The sequence below is a fragment of the Mytilus californianus genome, unplaced genomic scaffold (genome assembly GCF_021869535.1).
Source record: "Mytilus californianus isolate M0D057914Y unplaced genomic scaffold, xbMytCali1.0.p SCAF_11, whole genome shotgun sequence".
NCBI lineage: Eukaryota > Metazoa > Mollusca > Bivalvia > Mytilida > Mytilidae > Mytilus > Mytilus californianus.
In genome coordinates this window covers 990003-1002204 of record NW_026262593.1, presented here as the reverse complement: position 1 = coordinate 1002204, position 12202 = coordinate 990003, and positions in this window count along the sequence as shown.

Sequence of the window (12202 nt, the reverse complement as noted above, 5' to 3'; positions counted from 1 at the left end):
TATGACTTGTCTTTGCAACATATATATAAAAAATAATAAAATTTCAATTGGTTTTCCTGAATTTTACTTGAATTAATTTCTGGAGTTACTACCTAATTACCGTAAAAACTTAGTTTTTATCTTAACCATGTTAACATTTCTTTCTATAACCTGCAGCCGAGCAAATATAAGGAAAATAACAGATAAATCGCAAACAACAACAGTGCAGCATATAAACAAAGCTGCCCTGAACAACAAGCTACACAATCAACATATATAACCCAACCAGCCGTCTTCTAATAAATGGAACTGAAGCTGACCATTTTTAAACGCCAATATCAACTAATCTAATCTAACTTATCTTTAAACCCCCTTTGCAGAGGAACCATATTTTCATATGTAGAACAGGTGCTCTCTTTATATACAGTGCTGCTTCTCCTTCCACCATTGGGCATCTAACCATATTTACACGCTCAGCTCAAGTGCTCTCTATATACAGTGCTGTTGCTCCCTCCACCATTCAACATCTGATGTGCTCATATTTACAGTGACGTCCTACCCCCCACACAATTTGCATAAGTTCCTTTATTTAACAGTTTAATTCACTTGATTCCAGTAATTTGTGTGGCAGATTTACAACATACATGAGATTGTCCTCAAGGGACTGTAAGAACAAGGTGTTAAAGGACTGAACACAGAAGAGCTAAACAGGCAACTATAGGCAACCAACTACAAAATCTACTGGACAACAACGACCTTGCCAAAGGAAAGAGGATGAATGAACAACTAAATACAGATGGCAATGAAACTTGTACCAAATATAACAAAAAGTGTAGAACTAGAAGCACTTAATGCTATACTGGAAATCGCTGGGTACACTATAAATGCCCGAAACTAACAGAACAAGAGATACAAATAGCAGAAAACTCAAACAGCGAGGAGAACTATTAATGCAAGCTATGCTGTGAAGAAAAATCTACCATCTTGGTATTGAAGGGGTGCGCACAGAGTAAAACTCATGTCGAACAACTACTTGAAGAAGAAACCGGAGTATTGAAAGTGTGCAACAAAGATGAAACATCAACAAACTGCCAACCAGAGGAGAATCGCGCAGTATGTGTGACACTATACTTATAGATCCAGCCTGGGACATATGCGAAGATTGTAACAACAAATGCCACATCAAATGTATGACCGAAATAAACGAAACATACATACATGCATACCTGTATCATACTCCAAGAAGAACTTAAGCTGCAAGAAAACATCAACAAAGATCTAGCTATCGTAACCCCTCACAGGAACATTTGGGGAAAAAGCCAAGAAACAACATTGCTCAATGATGAATCAACATCACCAACTTATACAAAGCTAATACCTAAACCCAGAAAACCCAAAATGAAACAACAAAACCTTGATGATCCAACACTACCTAAACTTAATGAACTAAGAGCAAGAGAAATTAAAGTTAAAAAAATAGAAGAGCAACTTAATTTAAATTAAGGAAAAATCGCTTAATGAGATACGAAATGAGAAAATATTGCTAGAATCAAGATGTCAACAGCTAGAAGCCAGAAACTTCGAATTAGAACAAATTGTTTAACGACACAAAAAAAGGATCCAATCTGTCTGGAAGGTCTATTAACAGGACAGATAAAACCAGGACAGTTATTTTTGATACATTTTCATCTGTAACTTTTGTTTTAACCTACATATTGTTAAAACTTAAATTGTATAATAAAGAACAGGGTATTTACTTACATTATTTGTAAAAAATAAAAAAAAAAAAATTAATAATACAAAAAAAATCTGCCAGGACAGTTAAATTTTAAGAAAAAAATGGCTGAAATTGCCGAGAAAAATTTACTGATAATTGAAATAATTTCTCCAAAACAACTGTCTGGCATAATATTTTTTGTACGATTATAAAGTTTAGGGAATAATCATTCTAAAAATCTATAATTTAATATTTTTTCGATTTTTAAAGGGAAAAATATCTGCCAGGACAGTAGCCTATTACGTTAGAAATTTTGTTGAAATTAGCTCAAAATCAAAATATAAAGTTAAATATCTTCTTCAAAATGAATGTCTGGTGAGCAAATTTTGGTTCATTTGAAAGTTTAGAATATAAGCTTTATGAAAATATAAAATTATATGAACTTTTATTTCATTAACACAAAAAAAAATCTGCCAGGACAGTAGCCTACTCCGTTAAATTTCTGTATAAATGGCGGAAATTAACATCGCAATTTCTAACTATAACAGTATAAATGAAATAGTTTCTTTATTGCGATTGTCTGGCATAATATTTTGTTACTATTATAAAGTAACAGACCCAATTATAAAATAAAAATAAAGAAATTGAACAATTTTCAATTTTAAAGTAAATACAAATCTGCCAGGACAGTAACTTATTATGCCTTAACTTGTGGAGAATTTGTTTCAAATCGAAATAGAAAGTTGAATAGATTATTATTATTTTTGTTAATAAATTTTAGGAAAAGATAAAAAATATTCATTTGATAATAGATTAATACCTCAACAATCTGCCCAACAGTCGTTTTATAGCTAAATATTTGGTTGGCACGTGCCAATCTTTACGACCAGTCATTGAATCTGTGTATTTGTGTATTTTGTTATGTTAACCGTAAACGAGCGTGTGGTAATGAATACCTATGAGAAGATATAAATTGTTTTAAGTTCTAATTATTTATTAAGAATACAGTGGGCACACTGAAACAAGTAGACAACAAAATAATTTCAGATAGAAAGTGTTTAACTTCCGACATTGTTAATTATGCACAAAACATTCTTTTAAAACAGTTTCCATTAATCCAGGGTTTCCAGAACACATGTTATGCTCCAGTGTACTGTAATCGACTAAAAAAATGGCTTTCTGAGACAAGTTTTACACCTACACAGGACCAAGCTGTACAAATTCATCATACAGGGCATTCACACTGGGTCACTTCTTTAACCAAACAATCAAATGAAGGTTATCTATTGGACAGCATGTACGACACACTTACAACATCTTCAGAAATACAACTTTTACAAATATATTCACATAATAAAATACGTCTGTTGGTCAAGATACAAGAAGTTCAGAAACAAACTAACTCCATAGATTGTGGGTTGTTCGCAATTGCAAATGCTGTAGAATTTTGTTTTACAAGTTTTTCAGGTGGGATACATAGGGTACGTCTAAACACTGCTCAGGACCTCCTGAGTGCACCCAGGACATACAATGTGCACTCAGGACCCTTTATAGTCATCGTATTTGCACACAGGATGGATGAATATATTTGTTACACGCTGCTTATTTAAGAGTTAAATTTTGGTACAATTTGAAATCGAACTTAGATAGATATGTTAATTCTTATGAAATAATGAGGGCACGTGTCACTGATTACACAACTACTGAGCCGTGAATTATCCAATCAACAAAATTGATTGGATTATCTTTATTGTTGTTTATGAATTGTGTTGTTAGTACAGTGTGGGCTTTTCTACGCTATACTAGGTTTACAGTAGCACCTAATAGTAAAGAACGTGAGACAACAGCTCTAATACTCATCTGAATAACTCACCATAATAAGACTAAAAAGGATCTGTAGGACCTAGTCAGTGTGGGCTTTTCTATACTAGGTCTCAGTTAACTATCAATCATGCTTACAAGACGCCATGCTTCAGCTAGCAACATCCAGCACATACCTAACCCCCTCTCAAATGCCATCCAATCTACAGCACCAATACAAAAACAATATGACCTTAATAAAGGAAAAGCATTACAAAAGAAGGGTGAAAACTGCAACAGACAACATCTAATTGTAGAACTTAAACCAGGCAAAAATTTAGTTATCTCACTCAGCACTGCTGCCTATGAGCTTGCAAAACACATTATACCTTTAATTCTCACAAGCCATATGGAAACATTCTCAACTGAAGAACGTAATGCTGTGGACAACAAATGGGTCAGTGTTGATAAGATGTATCAAGTATTCAATAAAAAGTTAGATGGCTCCAAAGGAAAACAAAAGAAATTCACTATTAATTTCTACCATACATCCTCACAATTACTTATAAATGGGGCTCACATTGACATTTTTGTGAAAGAAATTTACTCTCAGCTATGCAATGAAATAAAACAGAAACATCATGATTTAAATGTCGTAAACAACAATATATTTGAAACCTTGGAAAATTTGGAATTAAAACAAAAGTCATCTATAAATTTACAAACTATGGACCAAAATGCAACTAACACATCTCAAGAGTTGGAAATACCACAAATAAAGCTGAAACTTCTAGAAATGGCCATCTAGTAAGCAATGATTCTATTCAAGAATCATCTTTTCAAAATATAGATCTTTGTCCATTGTGCCAACAACCCTCGCAGGATGATACAATTGAATGTAGTGAATGCAGCCTATGGCTACACTTTACATGTGCTGGAACCTCAGACAAAAATCTGCAAACATTTAGACAAAATGATTTCATATGTCACATTTGTAGTGAAAACCTTCTGTATTACACAAATCAGTTAGAAAATGAACATGATCACCAACATAATGACAGCCTCACTACAGTAAAAACGCTGCATAATAACAGCGAAATAAACTCTACCAAAACTGTCACTAATAAGCCTGATAATATTGTAATAGATCCACCAATTAGGAATCTAATTCCAGAACAAGAGGTTCATTATACAGAAAATCATGAGATCAATGAAATAAATAAAACAACTCTAAATGTTGAACAAAGAGGAATTCAACAAGAAGTAAATGATCTTCCCAAAATCAAAGAGAAAAAACAACAGACAAAATCTAAGGCCAAAGAAGAATCCAGTCTGGATAAGGCATATATCTCACAATTAGAGACACAAATTGAAAGGCTTACCTCTACAGTAGAGATTCTACAAAAATCTCAAAATTTAGGCAGACAACAAAATAACCATTGGTCTGAACCTTCAAACATACACCAAGACCAAACTTCAATAAATAGTGCTTCTCAAAACCAGCATCTTCACAACTTCTGTAGCCAACTTATTGAACAAAAATTAAATGAGCACAGAATTAGGAATTTAGAACTACAAATGCTTCAAAATATGCAAACTATGCAAGCTCAATATCAACAATTAATGATGCAATTTCAGAGCCATCAACACCATCAACCTTATCTACCATCAAAACTTCCTGGACCTCCTCAATACCATCATTCAGTTTACACACAAATGCCACCTCAAGCTGTCCACCAAATGTATTTACCACAAAACCACCAATATGTAAACACCAACCTCATGTATAGACAGGCACCACAATATTACAGACCAACCATCCCAACTCAGCAGCAATACCATCCAACAAATGTCAATCAAAATACATTTGTAAAACAACCAACACAACCCGATGTAACAACAAGGCTACTCTATGGCTATCAACAAACACTGCCTACAAACAATCAATACCCAAATTCTCAGAACCAGAGTCGTAATAGACCATCAAAATCAAACTCATCTGAAACAACCAGAGTTGACATGCATACTTTAATAAATGCACCAACACCTGTGAACAACCCTAACACATCAAAGGGTCAAGATACTAGGGACAAAAAACCGCAGCATAGCCATATCCAACAAAGGCTAAATTTGATGGAATCTAAATCCAACGGTCCACCTGGAACTACACAACCACATCAGGGTATATCCCATGACATAGACAAAACTAATTTGAATCCAATCCAAATAACAAGCCAGGAGCAAAATGTAGTGCCGACTCCAAATATGATTCAAGAACCCAAGAACTGTTTTTTATACCACGCTCAAATCCATCAAGATCCTCCAGACAGAGCACTACTCAACCTAGAAAATCAGTCTCGGATCTCACAATAGCAACTTGCAACATTGAAGGGGTAAAATCAAACAGTAAATACCTCACTGACCTATGTAAAAAGTTTGACATTATATGCCTTCAGGAACATTGGCTCAATAGCTTCCAGCAACATGAGCTAGACCAATATCTACCAAATAAACACAACTGCCCGTAGTGTTGACTCTGTTGATGATATTTCATCTATAAATCTACCTAGAGGTAAAGGAGGGGTATCAATATCATGGCCTTCAAATATCTCACATCTAGTAAAGAAGTTAAGTGATGGAAATGAAAGAATTGTAGCTATTGAAATAAATACAGAAACAAAACTCTGTATCATCTGTACCTACTTACCAACTCACAATCCATCAGTACACTCCATTGACGAGTACTCAGATTGCCTAGATATTCTTTTCAACATCATATTCAAATTTAGTGACACACATAAAATTGTTATTGCAGGAGATTTTAATGCCACTCTATTAGCCTCTAGATCATACAACAAGCATGATGAACAATTTAAGAAATTTATTTTAGATCTCCAATTGAAATATACTATAGAAACACAGTCTACTTTCATCCATCACAATGGTAAATCTCAGTCTCAAATCGACTACATCTTATCAACCCCAAGTGAAATCTTAGATCAATATAAAATACATGAAATGGATCCGGTCAACACATCCAGCCACACTTGTGTCAGTGCAAAGATAAAAATCAATCTCCAAAGGGAAAATACCATCCCCCCAAAAAGTGGTAAAATTATCAAAAAACAATGGTCAAATGTCGATACCCAAGCATACCAGCATGAACTTTCAAACTTAAAAGCCGATCTAACAACATCAATGTCTGTTGAAGAAAAATAACAATATGTCATGAAAAAATTGATAAAAGCAGATGCCACTGCTGTTCCATCAAAAATAATAAAATTACAGGGCCCTCAGTGGAAGGCTTCTCCATCTGTCCTACCCCTGATAAAAGCAGCTAAAATAAAACACAAGGAATGGGTCGATAAAGGAAAACCAAATGATATTTCCAAAACATCAAAAATAAATGCTCAAAGAGAACTCAGAAAACAGATGAGAAAAGAAAAACATGAAGATCGACAAAAAATATATTCAGAAATTATGCAAAACCCATCAATGAAGAAATTTTACCAACTTATCAATAGAAATAGAGGCCAATCCAAAACCTCAACAACCTCCATAATAAAAGGACCAAATTGTGATATTTCTGATCCGAAGAACCAAGATAAATGCTTTTCACAATATATGGAAGACTTATTTGTACCAAAAGATAACAACTACGACAATACATTTCTAGAATTAAGTACAGTCAGAACAAATGCCATAGATCTCATTTATGACAACATGAACATTGATTTAGAACCACTATCAGAAACCGAAATTTTTGAAGCAATAGGAAAACTAAACACTGGCAAAGCTACGGATGAATTTGGCATCTCCGCAGAACATCTCAAAACTGCTAGAAGTATTCTTTCACCAATTTTCACCTCCATCTTTAATCAAATCATAGCTACAAAACAAATACCGCTTTTCTTTAAGACTGGAATTACTAACCCAGTACTAAAAAAGCTGAAGGATCCAACATTAGTAGAAAGTTACAGAGGTATCACAGTGACACCAACAATCACCAAACTATTTGAATATGTTCTGTTACCACGTCTTACCAAAAACTTTATCCAAGCAGACATGCAATTTGGTTTTACAGAAGGTCTCTCTATGCTAATAGCTGCCTTTCTCGTATCAGAATGTAAATCAGAATCCAAACACGTAACTTTAAAACCCTTATATATGATTGCAGTAGACAGCCAAACTGCATTTGACGTGGTTTCTCACATCATTCTTCTAGATAAACTGTATGAATGTGGCATACATCCAAAGCTTTGGTCCATAGTCAAAGATCTATATACAGACATGTCCTCAAAAATAAAATGGAAAGGTGAAATAAGTGACAAATTTCCAATACAACAAGGAGTGTGACAAGGTGGAGTCCTTTCCACTCACCTATATAAGGTTTACATTAACAACGTACTGAATGAACTAATGAAAAGCTGTGTAGGAATGAAAATTGGAAATATTTACACTGGCACACCAACTTGTGCAGATGATATAGCACTTCTGTCTTATGATTGTGAAGAATTACAAATTATGCTAAACACTGTTCTACGAAATGCCAAACAGGACAGGGTCACAATTCATCCAACAAAAACAAATGCTATTATCATCAATAAAGGCAAAACTGTAAGAAAAAACCTACAATGGAATCTCGGCACCACTTGTATAACACCAACCAACCAAACTAAACATCTAGGTATAATAAGAGCTGAAATTAAAGAAAATAACATAAATGTAGAGGACAGACTGTCCCTAGCCCGCAGGACACTCTACTCTTTAATTAACAGCGGACTTCATGAATCAAATGGCTTAAATCCCATCACCTCTTACCAAATATATCGGAGCTATGTAATACCTAAACTTCTTTTTGGACTTGAAATACTACCACTAAAACAAATAGATATTGACCGCCTTAGAAAGTTCCACATAAACTGCCTAAGAAAATTCCAATCACTGTCTCAAAGAACAGCCGTCTGTGCCGTCTATCTACTTATTGGTGCACTACCCATAGAAGCAGAGCTCCACAAACGTCAACTGAGTTTTTTATATAGCCTTCTAAACAATGAAAATGATAGTATACAACAACTTAATCAAAGACAGATCTCTATCAACATCAACAACCCAGGAAGTTTTTATAACATAGTATCCAAAACGTTGGAATTGTATAACCTACCGAATCTAGAATTCTTACTAAATAATCAAATGAACAAATTACAGTGGAAACATCAATATAAGATAGCGATTAATAACTACTGGTCAAAAACCTATAAAGACCAATCAGCCAATAAATCAACACTAAAACATCTCTGTGTAGATCAAGTGGAAATAGGAAAACCGCATAAAATTTGGCAATCTATTGGGTCATCAGTCACTGAGGTGAAAAGGTCTATCAACCACTGTCGTATAGCAACAGGAACATACCTACTACAAACCAACATAGCTAAATTCAGTATCAATAAAGAAACTGCAACATGTCCATTATGTGGTCTAGAAGAGGAAGATATGATACACATGCTCACAAGTTGCATACTGCTACATGGTGTCAGAAAAACACATCTATTACGATTAAAAAACATCATCATTGGATACATTGGACTAAGACAATGGAATGAATTCTTTTTTGATAAACAATCAATAACACAGCTGATAGTTGATCCCAGCTATTACAGTAAAACAATGAAATCCTCATCAAATTTAGTAAATATAACATAAGCAACAAGTGAAATGTGCTATGAAATCCATCATAAAAGACTGAAATTAAAATTAGAACTGAATATTACATAAAGGTTCCCAACCAACAAACAGCAATCATTCTTAGATTTTAAAGATACTACTTTTTAACAAACAGTATAATATAGTAACTTATCCTTCTAAATATTTGAATGCTGCATGAAAGTAACTGTTCTATGTTTTAACTATTCTCCACATTCATAACGTACTTGTGAGGAAACCAAATAGTGCTTTTGAAATATAATTTTATTTTATGGTGAACCGCATGAAATAAGAATAACATTTTAACTGTACAAAATCTTATCCGAAGGAAAGAAGAATTTTGCTAGCTTTGACCATGAGCTATCTTTTAGACAATGTGCTTACTCTTATAAACATTTTAACCTTCCTGTAGCATAACCCAAGGATATGGATGTATATATGTTGCACATGCTTTGCACGATAGAGTTGTATATATATTAGTGGATGACACTTTTTATCTTGTACATGGGGGTTGGAGTTGTTCAACAAATTTTTACATTTTAAAACTATCCGATGTATATAGTACTGTAAAAATAATCTTAAATAATACAAGTGAAAACAACTCCGTTTCTACTTGGTGTTCCTAATTGGAAGGAAATACGAAGAAGAAGAAGAAGAAGAAGTACTGTGTTACGTTTAAAATGAATAACACGATGTTATTAAGTTTTGTGAAAGTTGCAGTGTCGAGACTGAAAAACATTTCCTTATGGAATGCACACTTTATGACGATATTCGATATAACCTTTTTCATGAATGTTCAAAATTTATTCAAGATCTTCACAGCCTTGATATAGATAACAAATTTATTGAAATTATGAACTGGTCCTATATTTTCAATGACAATATTTAGAACTTAACCTTAATAAGACAGATCAGTATTTATTTATATGATTTTCTAAGTCTAATATCTTGGCTGCGTACGTGCTGTCCTTGGTCTTTTCCTTTGGTTTGGCTTACGAGCAAGTTTTTGGGGTTTTGGCATTTCAAACTCTGTGCACGAAAACTTAGTCGTGGTTTGAACGGATTTCTTTTACTTACAAACTATTTAGAAATAATACCCAAATATGATAATTTTCAGAAAACGGAGACAAATTAATTTTTCAGAATTTATTTTCACATTGGAATTCGTTCAAGGCTTGTATTACAGCTAGACAAGAACAACTTTAATGAGAAAGACAAATCTTAATAAATGCGGATTTTTAAAACATTCGTATTACTCAAGAATGAAATTACTGGACAAGAACGATAAAAATGAGAAAGAACACTAACTATATGAGATTTGATTATTTGAAAAGCGTATTTTGGCTAGTACGGCTTCTACAGTTAAGAACGGGTTCCATTTACAAAACTAAATCTTAATTCATGAAAAGTATGACAAATTTATTTCCCTTTTCAAACTCGTTCAAGGGATTTATTACTGGACAAGAACGAGTTTCAATAGGGGAATAAATCTAACTAAATGAAATTTTGATTGAATCGTTATGTTATACATACACAGCCTCTCATTGGTCAAAAAGTTGTTAATTATTTGAATGAATCTCAAAGACAAGAAAATAGAACAAAAACACACACACACAATTATATAAATAAGAATTAGAACGCAATGATACCAATATTTTTTTTCTAATTCAACGCTATTTTTAGTGAGTGATCAGATTAACTGTTAGCTTGAAAGTAAATTATAAATGGTGTTTCACCGATTCTTTTTTTTTACTATGGAACAATGCAATTAAAGTCTATTGTAATATATCTAAAGATATGAAACTACGAAAGAATTATTCTTCTTAATTTTTGAACTAAGAATAAAACTAAACTTTTTATTGCACGAAATTTTAATAAAATACGAAAATCTATACAAAGAAAATAATAACGATATTTTTTTTATCTATTAAGTTAATGAAATGAAATGAATTGAATGAAAATTTCCCAACTATACATGTAGATTTCTCATATTTCTCGACTGGCTTCAATTATTACAAACAAAAAGAAAAATGTTTATTTAACGGGTTTTTTCTAAAACAATATATCTTCATTGTTCTTTATTTTTCAAAAAACATCTTGATTTTGTTTGTTTGCCAAGCTTACTTGTATGAGGTAAGTACCATCACTAATCACTCCTAATTATTAAAGATCAAACGACCTAATCAACATGATAATTGGTATTCAATATAATCATCGGTCATGCCTGACATATTTCATAAAAACGGCGCGTGCCGATGAAAACCTTAATAACTTTTTAAATATTAAATTGATTTTATCAAAACAAAAATTATAAGATGAAGAATTAAATTATCTATCGAATGCATACCTTCACCACTAACCAAAACATATATGTCATGTCCTTTCATGAAATTATTCCTGTATTAGTGCTTCATATATATGTTTTGGCATTTAGCAAGATACATGTATATGCTAGAGTTAAATGTGGTGCTGTTTTTTATTATTTATTTGCATGCTGCATGCCTTGTTTTATTTGTTATTGCATATGTTTTTATATTCGGTGAAAAGCTCATTAGAGCTTATGTTTGTATGTTTGTCAATATGCCGAATCAAAATAAAGTTTTACTTACTTACTTACTTTCCTGAGTGCACCTTGTATGTCATGAGTGCACCCAGGAGGTCCTGAGCGGTGTTTAGACGTACCGGGATACATGTTGAATTTGACACTGAACTTTTTAGAGAACATTTTGTGATTTGTTTGGAAAAAGGTGAATTTATTCCATTTCCAAAGAAAAAAATTAGCATGAAAGATAAACCGAAATATAAAACTAGTGTGGTGAAATGTAATTGTGAGTGTGGCAAATGTGATTCAGTAGAAGACATGTGAATGGCAGAAAGGAGTTAAGAAATGCAACATTTGGAAACACGTTTCGTGTACGGGGATGAAAGAAGGTGACACATTCCTGTGCTCTAAACACATTACTTATTAGTGAATAAACACCTTTTGAAGGATTTGACACCAAT